General features: G+C 38.8%; 1 pseudogene; it reads left to right on the forward strand.

The window, feature by feature from the left end:
- The first annotated feature begins 4,918 nt into the window (after nucleotides 1-4,918).
- Nucleotides 4,919-6,267, forward strand: LOC115805972 (interferon-inducible GTPase 5-like; annotated as a pseudogene).

Below are 6,267 nucleotides of genomic sequence, written 5' to 3' on the forward strand. Positions count from 1 at the left end.
ACAGAGGCTTGCAGACAAATCAGGGAAATCCTTTGAGGAACTGAAGTCTGTGATAAAGTTCCCCCGATCATTGAAATGTGTAAAGATGTAGTTATTGGAATGCTGTGCACTGGGGCTGGTGTAGTGATTAAATATCTTAGTCTGGACCCAGATGAGAAGCCTGGTCTAGGATCTTTTGCAGCTGGAGCACCATCCTTCAGTACATTCTGCTGCATACGCAACCACTGTCCAAAAATATCTGAAGTTTAAACCAGGTTACATTAGGATCACCCTGGAACAACAACCAAGAGCAAAAAGGTACTACTTTCACTTCATAACTGTGCAACTGTTCATAACTTGCTCAAACAAGGTAATTACTTTTCAATTTTCCAAGGAAATGCAAAAGAGGATTCAAATTTTTCCCTTATCTCATGTCTGAGTTCTCGGTGAATGCAGGCTGGACACAACTGAGTACTTTTTTCTGTTCAGTCGACTGTTTCAACGACAAAAATATGCTAACTGAGCAAAGCTGTCTGCAGGATTTTACTGTCACTTAATGTTTTAATTAAACAGAGTCGGCCAGTTATATCATGAATTCTGCTGAATGAGAACCTTATGATAATATTTCATAAAGTTCATAATTAACATTTAATCAAACAGCACTGGATTGGCCAAGTCACTTGTTATGCTGCTATGTATCAATAATTTCAACAGTTTTATATTATAAATGTGGATGGCGTGGAAACAGATCAACAAGAGTCAACACGAAAGAATTTGCATAAATAGATCAATAATGCCCATATAACCCTTGATACAAGGGTTTTTTAATATTATATTTTCATTATCATTTATATAATAATTGTTTACTGAGAAGACTAAACTTGTGACATGACAATTGACACATCACTGATTATCAAGGCAGGGGAGGAAGTAAAGAAAGAAAGAAAGAAAGAAAGACAGAAACAAAGAAAGAAACAAAGAAAGAAAGAAATCTGATGAGGAATGAAATATAAAGTGGCAGGGATTCATTATTACATTCTATAACAATCACTTCAAGAATAATGAAAAATTGCTACATTACCTCTGCAAAAATTAAATCTGACAGTTCAAGTGTTTGGTTGTTTCATTCTGTCAAAACAAAGTTATTGATTATAAAATTTGTCATCAAAACATATTTCTACACTTTTTGAACGCGTAAAATTGTTGCTGGTTCTACTGGTATTAATATGCCTAAAATGTCCAAATATGCTAAAAGTGAGACAAGATCTATTTGGGAGAAGGGGAGACTTCAAACATGAGAAATACTCCCCACTCTGTTTAGTCTCTTTCTGAAACACAGCAATTCAGTGCTATCAACATTTATGCAACTATCACTATGGACTAAGCCCCTGCTATAACACAGCACTTTGCCCACTTTGCCTGTGTGTGTGTGTGTGTGTGTGTGTGTTGGTATGTGGCTAAGGTCAGTTGCTTTGGGAACACCACTGCACTATTAGAACAAAGTGGACTTGGTTATCCCTGCCTTAAGGGGACCATACATAATATGAGTAAACACTCATTTCCATTTCCATTTAACCCAGTTGCGTTAGTCTCTTATTGGGACACTGTTTGAATATTTTACCCATTCAACCCCAACTGGTTGTACCTCCTTACATGATAAGCTACCGTGCATTACTGTCAAATTAGCATACTTATTGTGTCACAAACTGAAGGAGATTCTGGATGCATGTGTAGATTTGATCAGAATATATTAGAACAGGATTTACAAAGGACTTAGAAAAGAACGTACAGACAAGAGGATAACCAGCATTGACAGTTCCACACACAGAAAGAAGGGAAAACCAGGAGTATTTATAAAAACTGAGACAGGGCAAAATTATCTAAAACAGATGCAATTATATTTAATAAGGTGAACCAAGGAAACCAGGAAGTGGATAATCTAACAAAAATAGTAAACAGAGGGGAAGAGAGAGAGAACCATGGCGTGACACACTGGCTGAAATCAAGCACAGGAAACCAGGAAGTGGATAATCTAGCAAAGATAACCAACAGAGGGGGGGAGAGAGAGAACCATTGCGTGACACACTGGCTGAAGTCAAGCACACTCATTGGCTGAAGCCAATCAGGCACATCCAGGGACAGAACAAATAAATAAGCAAACATCACAGAAAATACATCCACTTCTGTTTCATCTCCAAGGACGTTGAATCATATCAAAAGTATCAAGCCAGAATACACAGGATCACTCTGGAACAACCAAGAACAAAGAGGTACTTCTTTCACTTTATAGCTCCTCTTTTCTCTGCATTACTTGCAAAAGAATCTCATTTTTAATTTTAAAAATACACATTTTTTACAAACACTAAAACGAGACTCCATAAATACTAAATGGTGCATCTTCAGAGTAATTTAAAATTGTATCTCCCTTTGTACATGGCTGGAAATGGGAATGTATGTACAAACCTTTTTCTTCTTGCACCCTACATTGGTATTACCATCAACATGGCCATTTCACCTCAGATATTATCCTACACTCAGAGTCTGTTGGCACAAAATGTCAGAGCGATGCCATTTGCACAAAGACACCACCTTTAGTGGAGGTTTTGTTTGTTTGTTTGTTTGTTGGTTTTTAGCAAAACAAAATTCAACGCAAGAGGATTTTGAATTACTGCCTAATTCTGTTGTAAGAACAAGGGAGAAATAAAAAATCGTAGATGTAAACATAAATGAGTAGATCAGACATGAATGGATAAAAGTACACTTTCTGAATAGAAAATCTTTATTATTAAAATCTACAATGTATTGTAGACTTCATTTTGGACCAACCATAATGACACTAAAGACTCCGTGAAAAAAACAACAACTGCAAAACCTTTGTGACCATCACGCCTCCTTTACCTTTCTAAAAGGAACTGCAAAATAGCACCCTCAGATTAAAACTCAAACTGTCCCCTCTCATATCTGAGTCCTAATAAATACAGAACAGACACAACTGAGTACATGTTAAATGTTTTAAATGCACTAACTGAGGGAAGTGAAAAATGCCCTGGCATTCATGATGATCTGCATGGTTTTAATTGCCTCTAACGTGTCTTCAGTGGAGATCTGATCGCATTAGCTTTGGTTTGCTTCTGCATTGAAGAATGTCAAGTCCATATTGGGGCATACTGGGGGGGGGGGGATTCCATCTGTGAGGAATCTTTAGTCAAAGAAGCTGAGTAAAGAGAGAAGTTCAACTTTGCAAAAGTATTTTATTTCTTTTTATAATCTGAGGCTATGACGTTAGAGGGACATTTAATCTGGCCGATCATCCTGGATGCAGCTCCTTGAAGAGCTTGATGTGCTAATATTTTACAGCATCTTTTCACAGTATTCATATACAACTTGCCGGTTACCAAGGAGAATTTGCCCTGCTTTTGATGTGAATCATATCTAAATAAATCATAAATCATATTCGGAAATCATATTCTGTTTGAAAATGGACATGTTTACTTAACTGAATCTGGGTTAGGAGCAGAAGTATCAGTTTGTGCTCTCTTCCTATATCTGTTTAAACGTGACTATTTTGTGATTATTTTTTATCTTGATGAATAGTGATTGATTTCTTCTCATAAATTCACTTTGAGGCTCTCCCACGGTAGTGAATGGGATATATCTAGACAAAATATTTTTCTTATATGTTCTACAAATTCGGTATTGGATATAAGCTGTGTAAATGTAGCTTCCTGTTTTGCCTTTAGTTTACTTCTCATTACGTTTCCTGTTATTGTTTTACCTGATCAGACAGGCACCCCAATCAGAGTTTGCTTACCTGAGTTTGTTTAGCTTGTATTGTTCTGTATGCTTAGGTTTATTGTTTTGCTTCATTGCTTTGCTTGCTTTACTGTTTGTCTTGCATGCTTTACCGTTTACTGCTCTGCCCGAGTTTTGTTGTAAACCTGTTTGGTAAACCAACTGCTCTTTCCTTCTCAGTATTAGTTCCTCTCTCTTTTTGATACAAGTGATCAGTGTTGTGTCTGATGGTCGTACTGAGGGGGGAAGTCTCATAGCTGGGTTCCCTACTATTAACCCTTGCCACTGCATGCTAATTGATGTGCTTGTTTTGCACCTCATTTTGCAATGTGTGTGTTGTGTGTGCCGTTTGTGTGAGTGCGTGCATGTTCAGAATCATGTGTGGTGGTGGTAAGTATACTCCTCTCAAACTAGGTAATCCCCCCCAGTAGTCCCCTCGGCCGTCGGCCTGCCTCCCTCTCTCTTGGTGGCCCTTTTTGAGGCATCTTATTACTCTTAGTGGCATTGGTAGGTACGGAAACACCTTGTCTAGACCCTTCTTTTATGTTCTTATTAAATAGTAAATTAAATTCTTTGGTATCTAAATAAAGTGCTGTTTCTTCTGCACGAACACTCTCTTGCAGCTTTTTTCCTACTCTTATGACACTTGAAAACCACGTCTCTGCTCTTGTTTTACAATAAAAGGACCTGTGCAATAATTGCTGTGTACTGAGGGATTAGGTATAAAGCTATTTCTTTAGCCGAAATCCCTGAAGTGGCATTGTTGGTATATGCATTGTCCTAGGGGATACCCTCTTACCTACCCTAGCCCTCCCCTCCACCTGGTCACATAAAGACTAATTCCAAGTCTTTGAGTACTTCGAATATCAGCAAATATCACCTGACAGAAATAAATCTATTCCAATTTTCCCTTTTTTTGCGGTAATTCATGCAAGAATGTTGGTATTTGGTTGTTTTGGTTCATGTGGTTGATTACAAGGAAATGCGCATAGACATATGGATTGTACTTGCTGTATTTCCCACCATGAATTGTTTCTTAAATCCTATTTTATTACCCTTATATGTCGATGTGAAGTAAATTGCTGTCAACCTTTACAACATGGATCATTTGTAAACTGGTACATTTTTTTCTGTTTGTTTTTGAAAGATGGCTGAAACTGCAGAGATGTTAAATGACTCTGTGGTTCAAGAAATTAAACAAGTATTGGACTCTGAGGATATGCCATCTGCTTTTGACAAAATCAAGGATTATTTTGAAGAGCTGGATCGTGTGAAGCTGAACATTGCCATCACAGGAGAGTCAGGTTCTGGTAAATCTACATTCATCAATGCTCTCCGAGGCCTGGGAGATGAAGATGAGGGCTCTGCCAAAACAGGCGTTACTGAGACCACAAAGGAGCCACAAGCTTTTCCACATCCTAAATACCCAAATCTCAAATTATGGGATCTGCCTGGGATTGGAACACCAACCTTTAAAGCTGACACATACCTTAAACAAGTTCAGTTTGAGCGCTATGATTTCTTTGTTATCGTCGCCTCAGAACGCTTTAGGGAGTGTCATGTTCAGCTTGCCACGCAGATAAGAAAAATGAACAAGAAGTTCTACTTCATTCGCTCAAAAATTGACAATGACATCAACGCTGAAAAAAGAAGAAAGAAGAATGCCAATGAGCAGAAAATACTGGATCACATACGCAACAACTGCACTGAAGGTTAGCACATTCTGACATTAAACACATATGAAACTCAAGATTTTATAATGTCATGTTCTTACCATACAAAACAGGTTGACACCTACAGTTTTGATTTTGTACATACTCCCCTCTTCCTTCCTAGGGCTCAGGAATATAGCTGACTTCCAGAAATCTGATTTGGATTCTTCTCAGGTCTTTTTGATCTCTAGCTTTGACCTGGCCCTCTATGACTTCAGTCATCTCCAGGAAACCATGGAGAGCGAGCTCCCTCAGCTGAAGAAAGACCTGCTAATCCTGGCCCTCCCGAACATATCCTTGGAAATCAACAACAGAAAAAGGAAGGCACTACAGGGCAGCATATGGAAACTGTCTCTTTTGTCTGCTGGTGTGGCTGCCGTGCCAGTCCCTGGCCTCTCGTTTGCAGTGGATGTGACCATCTTAATACAAGAGCTTAGACGATACTACAGTGCATTTGGTCTTGACAGCCTAACCCTGCAGAGGCTTGCAAACAAATCAGGAAAATCCTTTGAGGACCTCAAGTCTGTGATAAAGTCCCCTCTAAAAAATGAGATTAACAAAGATGTAGTCATCAGAATGCTGACTGGTGGGACATTTTTTGCATGGGGAATCAGCTGCTGAGCAGTATCTTAGTCTGATCCCTGGTCTGGGATCTTTGGCTGCTGGAGCACTATCCTTCACTACACTCTACTACATGCTCCAGCACTGTCTGAATGAGCTGGCTGAAGATGCCAAAAATGTGCTCATGACTGCAGTGAAACCCCTGGCTCAAACATCTCATTAA

Source organism: Chanos chanos, chromosome 1 (genome assembly GCF_902362185.1).
Source record: "Chanos chanos chromosome 1, fChaCha1.1, whole genome shotgun sequence".
NCBI lineage: Eukaryota > Metazoa > Chordata > Actinopteri > Gonorynchiformes > Chanidae > Chanos > Chanos chanos.